The 19,650-nt window shown below is 51.2% G+C and overlaps 1 pseudogene; it reads right to left on the bottom strand.

Moving 5' to 3' along the window:
• LOC147116433 (leukotriene B4 receptor 1-like) overlaps positions 1-17,765 on the bottom strand; it is a 43,849-nt pseudogene extending 26,084 nt beyond the window's left edge.
• Between the last annotated feature and the right edge of the window lie 1,885 nt (positions 17,766-19,650).

Raw genomic sequence — 19,650 nt, 5'->3', positions numbered from 1 at the left:
TCCCGAAGGACCGAGAAGTTGTTGAATCTGCGGCGCGCCTCCCTGCTGCCGTTGATGTTGAGGCTGGCTATGGTTATCTTCATGTCAGAAGCATAGTGCAACCTCGACCTGCACCTAACCGGGGGAGGAAGCGCAGCCGCTGGTCAGCTGCCAGTTCCTCAGCAGCCCAGTGAGGAACGTTCTGAGCCGACACAGCTCGAGCGAGTTCACACCCTCGTCCGCGCCCATGATCTTAACTGCGGCGCGGACGGACACGATGAGCAGCGCCAGCTCCGACCACCTGTCGAGGGCCAGCCGGAACTTATTGCGCCGACCCAGGCACGTGGCCATAAAATCCTGGAGGTCCCTTGCAGGAATGAGGGGAGACTCGGCAAGGGGCACGAGGTCATCCATCGCCTCATCGGCGCTGGAGTCCGAATCGTCCTCCGTGCCCATCATCGAGTGCCCATCCTCCTCCAGGGGGTCGTCAGCAGCGGCCGACCCGTCCGTCGCGCACTGCGCAGCGAATGGCTCAGCCGCATCAGCCAGCCCCGCCTCCGCCCGGATCCCACCCCCAGGATCGGCAGCAGAGGATTCCTCCCTGGGCTCCTCTAGGGGCACTGGGCCAGAAGACGGCGGCGGTTCAGAGCTCCCCTCCACCCCAGACGCTGGAACGACCAGAGAAACCGGGGAGAGAACAATTCCCAGCTCCTCCAGTACGTCCAGCACCAGAGAAGCAGCCAGGGGGCCATCCTCCTCCCCGCCACCAACCTCCGACACAGCGGATGGGGTGTTTTGAATTAAATGCTCTACCAGGTCGAGCAGCCCCTGGGAGATGTCTGGGTCGCATTGGGTGAGCTCATTTTCCTCGAGCTCGCCCGACCTTGACCCCAGGTCGCCCGACCCGGCGAGGGATAACGGCACCGATAAAATGTCAATAGCCGCGGGTTGTTCCGCGACCCCCCCCCCAGGGCAGGGTCTCATCCCCATCCCCGGGAGGCACGTGCCGGACAGACACATCTGCCTCAGCCTCCCGAGGGACAGGCAACCCCTGCCGATCGCTGGTGATGACGACAGCGGGGGGGGGCGCAGAACCCGCGGCGGGCGACGACTCCCCCTGCTCGGAGGGGCCTTCCTCCTCCCGGTCCTCCTCCTCTTCCAGGGGGTCGCGCCTTCTTTATAGCACGGAGGGAGCGAGGCAGACCTCCATGTCTGCAGAGGCCTCCTCCTCTACTCCCTCCGGCGGAGCAGGTTTGCCGGGTTCCTCGGGCCTGAGCCCAGCTGCAGGTATTGGCGTTACCGCTGCGGTGGTTGCGGCCACAGGCTCGGGCACGAGGCCCCTCCCACTCGCGTCTGCCCTGATTAACTCCGCGAGGAGTGTGGGTGTAAGGAGCGCAAGGGGCAAGGGCTGGCCATCCACGGGGGGACCCGCCCTGAGGTGTTTATTTTTTCGCCGCGCCTTCTTTCCGGCCGGACGCGCTCCCTCCCCCCGCCCGGGGGCCTTGGTGGCATCGGCCCCCGACGTCGACCGCGCATCAGACGTTCCCGACGCGCGGGCAGATCCGGGGGGAGGAGCGGCGGCAGCGCCAGCCTCGGCCGCACGAGATGATCCGGCGGCCTTGGAGGCGGGGCAGTTTTTCCGGATGTGCCTCACCTCCTTGCAGGCGTGGCACCGCACACCGTCCGACGTCCAGAAGACGCGATAGGTGGTCCCCTTGTGGTGGACGATGAACACCCCGTCGGTGTCCTCCTCCCGCGCCAGCTGGACGAACAGCTGGCGCCGGAAGGAGAAGACGTGGCGAAGGCTGGCATCCCGGAAGCCGAGCGGGATGGGCGTGATCCCCGACCTCACCTCCCCAAGTTGGCGCAAATGTGGGAGGAGGAGCTCACCAGGGACATAGGGCGGGACATTTGAGATGACAATTCTCTGCGCGGTGGCCTTGAGAGGATCCACCGGCAGGAAGGTCCCGCCCACGGTGAGCCCCTTGGCGACGGCCAGGAACACCGCCCGCTCCGACCCCAGGAAGAACACAGCCTTCCCATACATTTTTGAGGCCGCGACGATGGCTGAGGGGCCGACAACCCCAGCCATGGCTTTAACGCAGGCCTCAATGGTCATAGTGGGGTGAGTGTAGCTCTTCACCCCAAGCTTTTTTGTTATCAATCTGAATGCTGACGGGGCAGCAGAAGCAGCGGGAACAGCTGTGGCTGTGGCTGCCACTCCTGCATAAGTCCTGGCTGGCCCCGCCACTGGCGAAGATGCAGTCGCCATTCTGGGGTGTTTTCTAAAAAGGGCTACACTCACCCCAAGTCACAGGCCTGAAGGTGTTAATTGTGGCCTCAGGTATTTTTTGGTCCTCAATTGAGCAGAGGGAGCTGTTTAAATTGAAGGCACACCTCTCCCCTTATTGATTAGAATTGGGGGAGGAGCCTTCTCCCCTCTGCTCAATAGGTAATTAAAATATAGATAGATGAGGTGCCTTTTGAGAGAAAGGCAGAGAGAGAGACAATGAGAGAGAGAGAGGGGGGGTTGGGAAGGAGGGTTGCCACTCAGGATGGTGGGTGGGTGGGTGTTGGCAGGGGTGCACTCTCCGATGAAAAATTAAAGTCTTTGAAGGTGGTCTTCTAGCAGGGGGAGAAGATGTCTTCACCTGGGAAAGCTGGAGATGCCCCAGGCTCAGTCCCACACCAGGTCTTAACGATGTATTAGTTGGGCTGTTCACCTGGGCAGCTCCAGCCATCCCAGGTCAGGCAATAGGAAGGGGTGCTTAATTAGTGGTGTGTCTGGCCTAGTGTTTTACAAGAGACACACACACACACACACACACCCCTTGATGATCCGGCACTTTTTTCTTCTTTTCTCCCCCCACCTAAAATACAAAGGCCTAGAAATTCGGTAGGCTTAGCGCCGCTTTTGAGGCGCTAGAGGGCCTAGGGCCGGAGTTATGGCCAGTTTGGAAATTGAGTGGGTCCCTAAATCGGCGTTAGGCCGTTAGCGCTGCGCCAGCACCGATGACGTCATCAGTGTGCGCAGCGTCCCGGTTGCCATGGTAACCCGCCCGAACTCCGAAATTGACTTGCGGCCGCCTCGCCCGTGGCAGCCGCAAGCAACGTTCTGGCAGAGGTGCCTTACTGCAGTTAGCGCCGGCGCATTAAAGGCCCCGCGGCGGCCGGCCGCTTTCCCGCCGGCCGCCTGGCCGCAGCTCCCTCCCCGGACTTCTCCCCCCCCCCCCCGGGACAGATGCAAGCCCGGCACTTGTCCGAGGTGCCGGGCTCATTTTTACAATGATTTTCGCGGGCCGCGGCCGGGTGCAGGCAGCTCCTCCTTAAGGAAAGGAGGAGGCCTGCACTTCCCGAACCTGCCGCACCGCAGCGGGCGCCGCAGCACCGGAATAGCGCCGCAATTCAGCGCGTAGCACCAGTTTTCAGGCGCAAACAGCTTTCAGCAGCGCCGGCAGCCGTTTGGGCGCAGAACTAGTGAATTTTTGGCCCGCCCAGCGCGACTTAGCTCCGGTACTAACTTCCGGCGCTAAAGCCGTCGCTGCGCCAAAACCCAATTTCTAGGCCAAAGTCTTTGGGAGAGTGCACCAAATAACACTCACCTGAAAGATAATGTTGTTCTTCCCTCCTTCCAAACAGTTGGTGGTTGTTGGTTGTTTCTCTCCCCTCTCTCCCTCTCCTGGAATGGAGGCCAATTTGGGGAGGCAGTAATGGGAAAGGCCTCTCCCCTGGTTGGTGTTGTTGCTGGCCTCCTTTCTCCTTCTCCTCCTCTGTCCTCTCTCTCCAGGCACCTCAGTTGCTGTGATGATGATGGGGGAGGTGGAGGTGGTGGTCTTACGTTCTCCTCCTCTTCCTGGTCAGGAGACCACCACTTTCCACTCTCCTGGTTTGGCTGCTCCTTCTCCTCCTGCTGACTGAGGCAGCTGCACAGCCAGCAATGCTGAGAATGAGGTCTCAACAGGAGGGCAACGTCAGACTGAAATACAGAAGCCTGCTAGGGCCTTTTATACAGGGGTGGTCACTGCCGGTACTGCAGTCTAAAACCAGTTCTTCCCTTAAAGGTACATACACAACAATTCCTCCCCTTTTAGATAAACAGTACATAACATTCATTTAACAACTAAATAATAACTAATTACAACTTTCTGGATATTATATACATGTAATACCCACTGGAAATGTTATGTACGCTAAGTATGGTTATCAATCTTTAACTTAGACACTGTATTATCATTGTTATAAATCCCTGGGTTAAAGTTGCCCATGTGAAGGTACGGCAAGAACTTTTAAGGACACAATGGGACTAAGAGCAGACTTTCCATAATTCTGCACCAGTATCAACTGTTGCAGACAGTGAGGCTGCGCAGTCTCCAGGCAGAAACCCCAGGAGGAAGGGGTGGAGTCGGGTTTTTTCGAGCGGGAAACGGGAGCGACTGGAAGAAAAGAGGGCAGGAGCTCTGAAAAGAGGGCTCAGGAGGCAAATGGCTGCCGCATCCCGTCCCGGGCTTCCAAACTCGGCCGCCGCCCTTCGTATTAGTAGCTCTGCATCCAGAACTCAAAGTGGGATTCAGTGATCATGAAGAGAATTCAACGAAGGGGTTCGGAGTCGTAAGTCTTGCAGACATTATACATACCATGAGCTCCAACTTAAGCGTGCCAACGAAAGAGTGCACTCGAATTTGGACACAGGGGCAGATTCTCCTTTGAATCCATATAAATGGAGAATGTATGTTTATTATGTCTAGATTCATTCTAATGTATGCAAATGTCTAATTTAGGTCATTGACCCGTAATCTTCTTATACTGTCTGACGTTAAAACTATAAAGTAAGATAATTAGAATTAAGCCATTGTAGTAGTGATCTCCTTACTGGACTATAGAATACTGTCTACAACAGAGACCACATCTCACATATATCTAGAGAACCGTGAAGGGGTTACATTTTGGGGGCTCGTCCGGGATTGTGGTCTATTTATGTCAGTAAACTAACAGTATTGAATGCTCATTGCTAAGAGGGTGGTTTGTGGTTTCTACTGGGCTGTTTGAGCATAAAAGATGGATGTTATTGAGGTTGAAGCTTGGTGCAAACGGAAGCAGATAGCTACTACCCATGCCATTGTGCTGAATGGTGTTGCTAACGATGACCCTGATGATGTCTTGCTAAGGGCCCTGAATTGTGTCAAAGCCTTTGGAAAGGTTAGGATAGTTGAGCGCTGCTTGGATACAGCTACCAAGAAGCAGTTTGTGCTGATCCAGACATCAGAGAACCTGAGAGGTCATGGTTTACCTGAGGCAGTTGAGCTTTCTGAAGAGGCTGGTCCCTGGCCAGTTCAGTTTGCCCCTATCACTACTAAGGAAGAAGAAGGGTTTCAGACCAAGTTGTTGTCATTCTTGAGACAAGAAGGAAAGACTGTTGCTGATGTCAAAGGTCTGATAGGTCCTTCGGCCCTGGATATGAACACTCAGTTGGTCAGTGCCATTAGTTCTCTGGTGGATAAATGCACCAATCTGCCCTTCGAGGCTCAGGGATACCGTAAGCTCCGTATGTTCTCAGGAGTGAGACCAACTCCCAGTGGGGAAGAGGAGTACGACGCCTGGGCTGAGCAGACCCTGCCTCTGCTAGGGGAATGGCAGTGCAGTGACAATGTGAAGAGGCAGAGAATAGTAGAAAGCCTTAAGGGTCCTGCTGCTGACATAGTACGATTCTTAAAGGCGCAGAACACCTCTGCTACTTCCTTTGACTACATGCAGGCTCTAGAAACTGCCTTTGGAACTACTGAAACCATTTCAGATTTGATGGTCAGATTCAGAAGCACATTCCAGTGTGAGGGAGAGAAGCTGTCCAGTTATCTGCTGAGAATAGACAAACTGCTGCATTGTATGTTACGGAAAAGAGGGATTGAGTTGCCTGAAATGAATCGATTCCGCATTGAACAGGTTGTGCGAGGTGCATTGCTCGAAGACGTGACTGCTCTTCGCATACGCATGACCCATAAGTTGCGAGATCCACCTACCTTCACTGAGCTGCTAAGGGAAGTCAGAGAGGAGGAGGATATGCTTCAGGCCCGGAATATAGCAAAGAGTGCTGTGATGTCCAAGCTTGTGACTCCTGTTACAGTTCCTACTCCTAAGGGTGATGTCAACCCTGAGATGGAACAGCTGAAGAAGGAAATAAATGTCATGAGAGCCGAGATGGCATATATTCGGTCTAAGCCCAACACAGAAAGGGATGACGCACGATGCAAAAGGTTGAACACCCTGCGAAGTCTAACAGCAAAATGAATGATTCCTCTAAAGGATATCCCCCTGAAGGAGATAGACCTGGAGTCTTTTGTTATAACTGTGGAAAGGATGGACATTTCAAGCGAGAATGTAGAGGTGAGGAAAATCTAAAAAAAGTAAATGACCGTCTCATAAAACTTACCAAGAAGTCGGGAAACTACAAAGGGGCACAGTAACGTAACGGCCTGCTGTCCCTGTAGTTAAGACACGTTCCGCTAAGTGCAATAATAGACGAGGGGATATGAAAGACATCATACCTGAAGGTTTAGTAGGGCCGAGTTCTGCTGTATCAATACAGATTGAAGGCATTTATACTAAAGCTATCCTCGACACGGGTTCTCAGGTTACCATACTGTACAGATCCTTCTATGACCGATACCTGACGCATTTGCCGTTAACCCCAATCAGTCTTCTGCAGATCTGGGGCCTTAGTCCTGCTGATTACCCATAGGATGGCAATTTGTCGCTGAGGTTGGAGTTCTTGGAAGCTGATGTAGGGACCACTGAGACCATTGATGCACTTGTGTTGGTTTGCCCTGACCCCATGGTGAAAGGTGAGATTTCCATACTGGTTGGCAGTAATACACCCATAGTGAGACGACTCCTGACAAGCTGCAAAGAGCAGGGAGGTGAAAACTTCTTGAGCACCAGACACATTCACCCTGTTTTCAAAAAGGCTTTTGAGAAACTGCCTGAACTTTCTTCCGACGTAGATGATAGCAAAAGAGGAACTGTGTGGTACGTTCGAGCCAAACCTATCACCCTGCGTCCTGGAGGAGTGGCTAGAATCCCTGGGATACCAAAATTCCCTGGAACACCAGGTACTGAAGCCATTCTGATAGAGTCACCTGATGATCCTGCAGAAGAGTCACGGTTTCCAAATGAGCTTCTGGTGAGACCAGAGTTGCAGACCCCGACAGCTGTGATGTCAAGGAGAGTTACAGTGACCGTGAGGAATATGTCAGGCAAAGGAATCACATTGAGGAAAGGAATGCCGATTGCGCATCTGTTTCCTGTAAATGTACTGTCGTCACATGTGAAGGAAGAGTCCAAAGTTAACTCAACCGGAGATCTGACACCCTCCTCCTTCAACTTTGGAGATTCATTCGTTCCTAAAGAATGGAAGGACCGATTAGTCAGGAAGATGATGGAGCGGAGAGGAGTTTTCTCTACTCATGAGTTTGATGTTGGTTGTAGTAAGAGTACTCGCCATTCTATCCGAATTACCAAGGATAAACCCTTTCGGGAGAGGTCTCGACGGCTGGCACCAGCTGACATCGAAGCAGTGAGACAGCACCTGTCGCAGTTAAAAGAAGCTGAGATCATTACCGAGTCCAGGAGTCCTTATGCATCTCCTATAGTGGTGGTGAGGAAAAAGAACGGAAAGATTCGGATGTGTGTGGACTTTAGGACGCTTAACAGACGTACTATTCCCGACCAATACACCGTCCCAAGAATTGAGGATGCACTGGCTTGTCTTAATGGAAGCAAGTGGTTCAGTGTGTTGGATCTCAGAAGTGGATACTACCAAATACCGATGAGTGAATCGGACAAAGAAAAGACAGCCTTTATATGTCCAGTTGGGTTCTACCAATTTGAAAGGATGCCACAGGGAGTTTCAGGCGCTCTAGCAACTTTTCAAAGAATAATGGAACAAACAGTTGGGGACATGAACTTGCTTGAAGTATTGGTGTACTTGGATGATATCATTGTGTTTGGGGCAACCCTTGAAGAACACGAAGCTCGGTTGCTGAAAGTGCTTGGTCGTCTGGAGGATGAAGGTCTCAAGCTATCATTGGACAAGTGTCAGTTTTGCCAAACATCCGTGTCCTATGTGGGGCATATTGTATCACAGGATGGAGTAGCCACAGATCCATCCAAGATTGAAGCTGTTACCACATGGCCCAAACCGAACACAGTGACTGCCTTGCGGTCATTTCTTGGGTTCTGCGGATATTACAGGCGCTTTGTGCAGGATTACTCCAAAGTGGCCCATCCTCTGAATCAGCTGCTGGCTGGTTACCTCCCACCAGCCGAGAGGAAGAAAAAGGCTAAAGGTAAAGAGAACAAGGACTACTTCAAACCCTCTGAGCCTTTTGGTGTTAGATGGGATGAGAAATGCGAAGAGGCCTTCCACACCTTAAAGCAAAGTCTTACTCAAGCCCCCGTGTTGGCTTTTGCAAACCCACAGCTGCCATATGTGCTACACGTGGATGCCAGTCAAGAAGGGTTGGGTGGTGTGTTGTATCAGGACCAAGGAGCAGGACTGAGACCTGTAGCGTTCATCAGTCGCAGCCTTACGCCATCAGAGCGTAACTACCCAGCTCATAAGCTAGAATTCTTGGCGTTGAAGTGGGGGGTGGTGGATAAGCTGCAGGATTATCTGTATGGAGCGAAGTTTGAAGTGAGGACAGACAATAATCCATTAACCTATGTGTTGACTTCGGCAAAACTTGATGCCACCGGCCACCGCTGGCTTGCTGCACTATCTGCTTATGACTTTAGTCTCAGGTACAGACCTGGGAACCAGAACATTGACGCAGATGCTCTGTCTCGTCGCCCACACTACCAGAAACCAGAGTGGAAAGATGTTGCTTCAGCAGATGTGAAAGTAATGTGTCAGATGTCCGTGGTATCTGGACCAAAGAATTCATTTCATGCCCGAGAGATTGACCACTTGGGAGCGTCAATGCATGCTGTTCCCCAGGCATTTTGCAACCTTTCCAGTTTGGATGTACAAAACTTACCCATGTTGTGTTCATCTGAAATGTCCAAAGCACAACAGGAGGATCCCTGTATTCATGAGGTGTTTTCAGCTCTCCGTCTGGGTGATATTACACAGATCGACAAATCAAAACATCCTGACTGTCGTCTGCTCCTAAGAGAATGGGACCACTTGGAAATTAAAGAGGGAGTGTTGTGTAGAATCACTCACCCACCCACTAAACCATGTCATTCACAGTTGGTCCTGCCTGAAAAGTACAGGGAAATAGTGATGAAGTCTTTGCATGATGATGCAGGTCATCTGGGAGTAGATAAGACCTATGGGTTGGTCAAGGACAGATTCTATTGGCCACGTATGAAGTCTGCGGTTGAGGAGTTCTGCAAGTCCTGTGCACGCTGTGTCCAGAGAAAGACTTTACCTAAAAGAGTTGCTCCTCTGTTTCACATGCAAAGTGATGGACCTCTAGACCTTGTCTGTATGGATTTTCTGTCCATCGAACCCGATTCCAGCAATACCGCAAATGTCTTGGTCATTACAGATCATTATACTCGCTACGCCCAAGCTTTTCCCACAAAGGATCAGAAAGTATCCACCGTTGCCAAAGTGTTGTGGGAGAAATACTTCATCCACTATGGACTGCCAAAGCGAATACACAGTGATCAAGGTAGAGACTTTGAAAGTAGACTTATACATGAGTTGTTGTCCATGCTCGGGATTGAGAAGTCAAGAACAACTCCATAACATCCTCAGGGAGATCCTCAACCTGAGCGGTTTAACCGTACTTTGTTAGACATGCTTGGAACGCTGGATTCAAAGTGAAAGAACAAGTGGAGTCGGCACATTGGACATCTTGTTCATTCTTATAATTGTACCCGAAATGACGCTACTGGTTTTTCACCGTACTACCTCATGTTTGGACGTGAAGCGAGGATGCCGGTGGATTTGTGTTTCGGAGTATCCAGTGATGGCACATCACAGAGAACTTACCTCAAGTATGTATCTGACATGAGAAAGGAATTGCAAGCTGCTTATGAACTTGCTGAGTCTGTTTCTGCCAAACAGAATAAAGGAAATAAGCAGAGGTATGACCAGAAGATCCGTTTTTCCCAACTCATGCCTGGTGACCGAGTTCTCATACGGAACCTAGGACTTCAAGGGAAACATAAGTTAGCAGACCGCTGGGCTTCTACACCTTACATTGTTGAAAGTCAAATGTCACAACTACCTGTGTTTCGGCTAAAACCTGCAGGTGGGAATGGACCCATAAAATTACTGCACCGGAATCATATCCTGCCATTGGGACAGTAAGTGCGTCTGGATCCGCCAGCGGATAATGAGCCGACACCTAGTAGGAGAACCCTGCAGAGAAGAAGAAGGAAAAAAACGAGAAACCAGGAAAGCTTTGTTCCAGAAGACAGAAAACCCATGACACAGTGTGTGGATCATGAGGAACCTGATGAGTCGGAAGATGAAGAATGGGATCTATGGTACGACCTCCCAGAAAGACGCATAAGACAGAATCTGGATGAATTGTCTGAACCATTTAGCTCAGACATGGACATGGTCTGGGAAGAACCAGATGCTTCCGAGAAGGAGATAAAAGAGACTGAAAGGCATGATAACAAAGGAACCAACACCTCCAACGTAGTTGAAGGAACTGAAGACCGGGTATCCAAAATAAGGAGCTCACAGCGAGTTAAGAAGGTTCCTGAAAGATTGACATACAGTGCACTAGGAGTGCCAAGTGTAATGATAGCCCCTACGGTTCGATATGTTACCTCCCTTTATACATGGTTGGGAAGCATGCAACCCCTTATGTGTAAAGTTCATTAGTCATGGGGACATGCCTATATTTGGTAGGGGGGGAGTGTAATACCCACTGGAAATGTTATGTACGCTAAGTATGGTTATCAATCTTTAACTTATACACTGTATTATCATTGTTATAAATCCCTGGGTTAAAGTTGCCCATGTGAAGGTACGGCAAGACCTTTTAAGGACACAATGTGACTAAGAGCACACTTTCCATAATTCTGCACCAGTATCAACTGTTGCAGACAGTGAGGCTGCGCAGACTCCAGGCAGAAACCCCAGGAGGAAGGGGTGGAGTCGGGTTTTTTCGAGCGGGAAACGGGAGCGACTGGAAGAAAAGAGGGCAGGAGCTCTGAAAAGAGGGCTCAGGAGGCAAATGGCTGCCGCATCCCGTCCCGGGCTTCCAAACTCGGCCGCCGCCCTTCGTATTAGTAGCTCTGCATCCAGAACTCAAAGTGGGATTCAGTGATCGTGAAGAGAATTCAACGAAGGGGTTCGGAGTCGTAAGTCTTGCAGACATTATACATACCATGAGCTCCAACTTAAGCACGCCAACGAAAGAGTGCACTCAAATTTGGACACAGGGGCAGATTCTCCTTTGAATCCATATAAATGGAGAATGTATGTTTATTATGTCTAGATTCATTCTAATGTATGCAAATGTCTAATTTAGGTCATTGACACGTAATCTTCTTATACTGTCTGACGTTAAAACTATAAAGTAAGATAATTAGAATTAAGCCATTGTAGTAGTGATCTCCTTACTGGACTATAGAATACTGTCTACAACAGAGACCACATCTCACATATATCTAGAGAACCATGAAGGGGTTACATACATCAACTGAAATAATCATTTTTAAGTTCAGTCTTTGAGGAGGCGTCCTGATCCTGACTAGATAGCGCCTTTCTTGAGTATCCTGTTCTTGCGGCGAAGCTGATTCGGGTTCATGGTCACTGGTTGGTTCGTCAGTTTCCAATACCACTGCTTCTGAGGTAGACGCAATCTGTACTTCAGGTTGATTACCAGGTGCACCTTCTCGTGGCACGGGTTTGGCTTGTTCCTGTGACTCGAGAATCTGGTCAGCATGGCGCCTCACAATGCTCTCTCCAATGTCCACTGTGTACATTAGTGGTCCCTGCTGTGTGCATATCGTTCCTGGCTGCCATTTTTCTGTTCGGTAGTCGCGGGCCGAGACTGGTTGCCCTACCTTGAAGCTCCGGGTTGGCTTCTCATTTATGTGCTGGAATTGCTTATCCTCAACATCTTGTCTTATGTTTGGTTTGAGCAAATCCAGGCGACATCTTAGCCTTCGGTTGAAGAACAGTACGGCTGGAGCTTGGTTGGTTACTGCATGTGTCGCATTCCGGTAAGCAAACAAGAAACTATCCACCTTGTGTTGTAGTGGTATGTCGTCATTATACATTGCTTTTATGTCCTTTTTAAAGGTCTGAACAAACCTCTCAGCCAATCCATTTGTGGCTGGATGATATGGGGCAGATGTGTAATGTTTCACCCCATTATTCTTCAGGAATCTCCGGAAATCCTCTGACACAAACAGTGGCCCATTGTCGGAGCAAATCTGTTCTGGCAACCCATTCCTGGCGAAGATGGTCCTTAGGACTGCAATAGTTTTCTCCGTGGTGGTGGAGGACATTTTAATGACCTCTGGCCATTTCGAATGGGCGTCCACAGTGATTAGAAACATTTAGTCCATAAATGGACCAGCAAAATCAATGTGTACCCGTTGCCATGGAGATGAGGGCCACTCCCATGGATGTAGCGGGGCCTGTGGTGGAGCGTTTTGGGCCTTCTGGCATCCTGTGCATCTCTTGGTCATATCCTCGATTTCTTTATCGATTCCCAGCCACCACACAAACGCCCTGGCTAGGCTCTTCATTTTTACCCCTCCCAGATGACCCTCATGAAGCTCATTGAGCACTCTATCTCTCAACTTGGGTGGAATTACCACTCGGGATCCACACATCAAGGTTCCCCGGCACACTGACAGCTGTTCTCTCCTTGGCGAGAATGCTGGCAACAGTGAGTCGCCATATGCTGGCCATCCCTTCACCGTCAAATCGTAGACCCGAGAGAGTGTCGGGTCATTTCGGGTTTCCTTCTCTTAACTCGAGTTTGTAACAGGCAAACATTCGACTATGGTCGCAAGGAATATCTCAACAGGGTCCACTGCAGGTGTTTCTTTTCCGTAGGCAACGGTAGGCGCGACAGTCCATCAGCGTTTCCATGCTGTTTCGTACCCTTGTACTCTATGTCGTACTGATGTGCCCCTAGAAAAAGTGACCATCTTTGCAGCCGTTGCACCGTCATCACCGGAACGCCCTTCTTTGGGTTAAAAATGGAGACCAGGGGCTGATGATCAGTCAGTACAGTGAATTTCTGCCCGTGCAGATAGTGATTGAACTTCTTCACCCCCCACACCAGGCTGAGGGCCTCCCTGTCAATCTGGGCGTAGTTACGCTCGGCTGAGGTTAGCGAGCGCGACGCAAAGGCTATTGGCCTCTCTGAACCGTCACGGAATTTGTGTGACAGTACCGCTCCAATGCCGTAGGGTGACGCATCACATGCCAACCGAATTGGTAGTGTTGGGTTGTAGTGGGCCAATACTTCTTTTGAAGTGATTAGGCATTTACATTCCTGAAAGGCACGCTTACACTCATCACTCCATTTCCATGTCACTCCAGTTTGCAGCAGGGCGTTCAGTGGGTGCAGAATTGTAGATAAATTCGGCAAGAACTTATGGTAGTAGTTCACCAACCCGAGGAACGACCTCAGTTGCGACACATTTTCCGGTGCTGGAGCCTTGACTGCAGCCTCAATCTTGTCCAGCGACTTATGCAACCCTTCCTCATCAATCATGTGGCCACAATCCGAGATTTGTCTCCTGAAGAACTCGCATTTGGGGCGGTTGGCTCGTAGCCCATATTCCTGTAATCTCGTGAGCACCTGCTCCAGGTTGGCAAGGTGTTCATTGTCATTTTCGCCCGTGACCAGGATGTCATCCAAATAACACTGGGTCCCCATGATCCCTTGCAGGACTTGTTCCATTGCCCTCTGCCAAATAGCTGGGGCCGATGCTACCCCGAATACCAGTCGGTTGTACTGGTAAAGGCCTTTGTGAGTGTTTATCGTGAGGTATTTCCTAGATGCTTCTTCCACCTCCATTTGTAGATACGCTTGAACCAGATGAATCTTTGTAAAACGTTTCCTTCCAGATAGTGAGGCGAAAATTATTTCTATCTGCGGAAGTGGATACTGTACTGTGTGCAGGACTGGGTTCACAGTCACCTTGAAGTCCCCACAGATGCGAACCTTCTTTGGCTCCCCAGGCGTGCTGCTCAATGCTTTCTTCATTACAGGAACGATGGGTGTGGCCCACTCGCTCCAGTCCACCTTGGACAGCACACCCGAACACTCCAGACTCTCCAGTTCAGCTTCAACGGCTGGGCGGATCGCGTATGGCACCGGTCTGGACTTGAAAAATTTTGGGTTTGCGTTATCCTCAATCTTTATGGTTGCCTTTACTCCTCTTAGAGTCCCAAGTCCTTGTTGGAACACCTCTTCCGCGTCAGATAGAATTTGTGACAGACGTCCAGGTGCGACGGCATCATCCTTTTTGTCAGTCACAGTTAGCGCCAGAATGGAATGCCAATCCAATTGTATTTTTTGGATCCATTCACGTCCCAATAATGGTGGTCCTCCATCTCGTAGTCTATACATATATAGTTTCTGTGTTTCCTTGCCGTTATATTTAACTGGCACCCTTATTTTTCCTCTGGGGTAGACCTTTCGCCCCGTGTATGTCTTCAATACAATGGACGTGTCCTTTAAGGGTATGTGTGAGAATAGCTGCTCATAATCTTGTCGATTCATGACAGTTAGGGCTGATCCTGTGTCCAATTCCATCTTTACTGGGGACCCTGCTATCATGAGGGTGACCCAAATGGTTCGGTGATCTTCCTTTGCGATCACGTTGTGTAACTTTAGACAACTTAGTCCCCTGCTCCCGGAGTCCTTATCACTCTCCTGATCTTCCAATCTACTGTCTGTCAGTTTCTTTACTTTCCTGTACTGTTCCTTAGTAGTTCTTGTCATGTTGGTTTTCTTTCCCGACCTGCAGACTCTTGCTATATGTCCCATTTTTCCGCATTGCCTGCATACTTTGTCCTTAAACCAGCAGTCCTTCTGCTCATGGGTTGTTCTGCCGCAGCGATAGCACTTTTCTGCTCCATACACCATTTTGTTAGTGCTGTATTCTTGTGGTTTCTGTTGTATTTCCACAGCTCCCCGTGTTGCTGCTTCGTAGGATACTGCCACGCTGAAAGCCTGTTCTAGCGTCAGGTCCTTTTTTGAAAGTAGTCATTTCTGGGTTCCTTCACTCTGGAGCCCGCAGACAAACTTATCCCGTAAGGTGTCTGCCAGTCCTGCTCCGAACTGGCAGTGCTTCGATAACTTGCATAGTTCCGTAAGGTAGTCAGCATTGCTCTCATCTTTGTGCTGGTTTCTTTTATGGAACTTGAATCTTTCTGCTATCAGCAGCGGCGTAGGGTTTAGGTGTTCCTGTAATATATTAACAATCTCCTGAAAACTATTCTCCATTGGTTTAGCTGGGGTAATTAAATTTCACAATAGGCCGTACGTACTCACGCCCATCAAATTCAATAATACCGACGCCCTCTTCCCATCGGCCACCTCATTTGCCTTGCAGTACACTTCAATTCTTTCCACATACGTGGTCCAGTCTTCTACCTCGTTGTCGAAAGCATTGATACTGCCACTTTTCGGCATCTTGGGTGATTTAAAATGGTGCCTCCCGCGCTTTTTCTTCTTCCCCAATGGAATAAAATGGCGCCTCCCGCGCTTTTCCTTCTTCCCCTTGCTGCCGCGCTGCTCTTAGCATTCTACGGGGTAATGCCAGTGACCCGCGGCTTCGGCGCGTCTCGCTTTCCTTCCCCCCCGTTTATTTTCTCTCCGCTGCCCGGTTGTTGAGCACCGACCGCACCCTGTGCGCTCCACCCTCTCTCTCTCTTGTTTTCTTTTCCCGGCGATGCTGTGCGGCTCGTTTTGTAGAGTCGCTCGATCGAGCTTGAGCCCGCCGCAGTCCGGAAGGGTCAGCGCACTACCTGCTACCAGCACGATTTGCTGGAACACTTTAACTGGGGAGCCAAGCACAGCTCTCCACAGTCTCTCCCGCAATCCTCCAAACACCGATGAATTCTTTGGGCGGTTGCCCACGGTCGACGCCCGTTGCTCAGAGTACGACCTCCAAGAAAACTCCTCTCAGGGCGAGATCCCCGTGAGATGATGCCACACTGCAGGTGAGTTCGAACTTACTCGTCGCCACTGTAAAGTCCGTGCCTCAATAATACACGGACTTCGGGAGAACAGTTTAACAGGTACTTTACTGAACAGGAGGGCAACGTCAGACTGAAATACAGAAGCCTGCTAGGGCCTTTTATACAGGGGTGGTCACTGCCGGTACTGCAGTCTAAAACCAGTTCTTCCCTTAAAGGTACATACACAACAGGTAGGACCACATCCCACTTTTTCAGAGATGACCCTGTCTCTTTCCTTAGCCTTTCTTTAATTGTCCGGTTAAGGCACTCCACAACCCCCGATGACTGTGGGTTGTGAGCCATATGCCACTTCCCCTCAATCCCTAAAAGCTTCAAGGTGGCCTGCATTACTTGCCCCGTGAAATGACTCCCTTAGTCGGACTCCACGACCTGTGGCAGTCCCCACCAGGAGAACACTTCCTTTACCAGAAGCCATGCCGTCACCAAAGCCGTGGCTGCTCGGCAAGGGAAGGCTTTCACCTACTTGGAGAACACGTCCACCAGGACTAGGCAGTATTTGTTACCTGACTGTGTGGTGGGTAATGGTCCGATGTAATCGACCTGGATGGACTGCCATGGTCTCTCTGCCCTCCTTGTGTGTCCTTTGGGGACTTTCCTACGCTGAGGATCGGGATTTTTTTATGTGAACACCAGGCAGTCCGCGCAAAGGTCGCGGATATCCTCCCTGAATTGCGGCCACAACCCTGCCTGTTCTACCCTCTGCCAAGTAGTTTCCGTTCCTGGGTGTCCCGCCCTGGGCCCCCGTGGGCCAACTGGAGGAATTCCCTCTGGTACCGCTTGGGAACTATCCACTGATCCCCTTTAAATAGCATCCCCTCTTTAACGGTAATGTCTGCTTCTCCGAACGGACCCTCTACCTGTTCGCCCTTTTCCTTCTTCCCCAGGATAGCCTTAAGGACGGTATCCTGGGCTTGGACTTGTTTTAAGTCCGGGGCCAAAGTTACCCCCGGTGTTCCTCCCTTGACCCAGATTGCTGCTACCGGGCCTACTTCATAGGGATCCCAGAACTCTCCTTCCCTGGCCCCCTGCTTGGCCAACTCATCGGCCCTTTGGTTACTTTCCCTCTGGGCTCTGTCTTAGAGTGGGCCTTGACTTTATGTATATAGTGATCTCCCCGGGTGCCCGTGACCTCCAAAATCCTCCCTAGCAGCGGTGCTGTTGCTAGGGGCTTCCCATCAGCGGAATTAAAACTGCGTCGAGCCCAGGTAGCCAGGTACTCGGTGCACGAATTACATGTAAACATGGAATCCGAGCAGATGGTGTAGGGGGTGGGGAACTCGTTGGGGTGGCTGTCCACATACACCACCACCGCCAGTTCGGCCTGCTGCGCGCTCAGGGTGCTGGGGAGATTAAGGGCCTTAGCTACCTTAGCCATGGGGTCATAAATCCCGCACCCGGTGAAGCGTTCCCCCTTTGCTACCGAACTGGGCCCGTCCACGTAAATGTCCCGGCCCGTCGGGTGTAACCCGGCCTGGAACCTGACATCCACGTCCCATACCCCTTCTACCGTACACATGTGGGCCGTACCTGGGTAAATCAAATTCACTGCCAACTTGGGCTCGGTCAACCCCTGCACTCTCAAATTCATCTGCGAGATCAATAAAGTCCAGCGAGCAATGCGATCAGTGCAAGCACTGCTCACTGTCCCGTCCTTTATTCTCCCGTCCAACAACATCTGAGTGGGAGTATGGTGGGTGAGTAGAACTATCAGGGATGATCCCGTAAAGAGCTGTGAGCGCTTTACGGCCCAATGCGTGGCCAGGAGATGCCTCTCGCAGTTGGAATATCCCTGTTCTACCTCAGTGAAAACCCTAGATGAGTAGACCACGGGCCGTAGCATGCCGTGTCGCTCCTGGAGCAGCACCGCACTCAAGCTATCCCCGCTGGCTGCTACCTCTAAAAAGAATTCCTCCCCACCGTTGATGGCCCCAGTGCGGGAGCTGTCTGCAAATCCTTCTTGAGGCGTGTGAATGCTTCCTGGCAGTTCTGGTACCACTCCCAGTTGACTCCCTTGTGGACGAGCCGAAGCAGAGGGGCTGCCGTGGCTGCATAACCCTCAATAAAATCCCTGCAGTACCCTGTGAGTTCCAGGAAGGATCCTATCCCGGTTACGTCCTTGGGGACTGGTAACTCCTGAACTGCCTTTCTTTTCGCCTCATCTATGGCTCTTTCCCCTGCCCTTACCGTCAGCCCGAGGAATTTGACTTCCTCACATCCGATCTGGGCTTTCTTCGGGTTTACTTTAAACCCGGCCTCCCTCAGAAGCTCGGCCAGCAGTGGCCAATGCTTCCCCCCTCGGCGGAGAATGAAAGCAAGTCGTCCACATACTGTACTAGCTGCTGAAGTCGGCTAAAACCCTTTAAGGCGTCCTCCATACACTGGTGGAATATGGAAGGGCTGTTATGAAAACCCTGGGGAAGGCATGTCCAGGTGTACTGTTGACCTGTAAAAGTAAAGGCAAACTTGTATTGGTCTCCCCTTTTTAGAGGAATTGACCAAAACCCATTGGAGATATCCAGCACCGTAAAAGTGGTTGCGGTCACTGGAATCCTCCCTATCAGATCGGCAACAGCCGCGACTGTGGGCGCGCAGGCTGAGATGCTTTTATTGAGCACCCGATAGTCCACGGTGGCCCTACACGACTGGTCGGGTTTCCTAACCGGCCAGAGTGGTGAGTTCACGTGGGTGGCTATCTGCCTCAACACCTCCTGTTCTACCAGGGATCCCAGTGCCTTTTCCAAGTCGGCTTCTGCCTCTCTGGGGAAATTATACTGCTTTTGTGGCTGTGACATGGGGTCCCCGTGTACTCGGAATTCTACCCCCGTCGCCCGGCCACAGTCGTGCTTGTGCGTGGTGAACGATGCGAGATTGTCTCTCACGTTCGCCTGATACTTGGCTGGGGTATTACTGACCAATTGCTCCAGGTCCCCTTAGACATCATCATGCACACGTTACCCCTTCCTTCCCTGTCCTTAGGGATTACTATAACTTCTGCCTCCTTATCGGAACTCACCGCTCCCCAAAGGCAGTGATTCCTCAAATCCACTATTATATGATGGGCTAACATAAAGTCGGCCCCTAGGACTCCTGACCCTGGCTATTCCCACTTTATTAGGATGCATTTCCACTTGGTGTGGAGGGATCCTAAATCTATGGCCAAAGATTTGGACATTGCCCCCACCTGCTCGTTCCCTGTGAACTTCACGAGACTGAATAGGATCCTGCTAGACCAGGGTGAATTGGTCGGGTCTCTTGAATGGATCACCGTGCTCGAGGCCCCGGTGTCCACCAAGTACTTTCCATCTACCGTCTCCACCCCCATCTTCAGACGAGGTCTATCCCACTCATCGTACGTGAGCGGACACAGGTACTCAGGCTGGGCGCGCTCTAGTCAGGGTGTTGGGCATTTGGGAGTGGTTGGGATCACACTGCTCGCAGCAGTGTCTACCCTCCCTTTCTCCTGCTCAAAAAGC

Source organism: Somniosus microcephalus, chromosome 6 (genome assembly GCF_052327205.1).
Source record: "Somniosus microcephalus isolate GS21.2 chromosome 6, FLI_Smic_1.0, whole genome shotgun sequence".
NCBI lineage: Eukaryota > Metazoa > Chordata > Chondrichthyes > Squaliformes > Somniosidae > Somniosus > Somniosus microcephalus.
The sequence above is the reverse complement of the archived record's forward strand: the minus strand, read 5'-3'. Positions and strand labels throughout refer to the sequence as shown.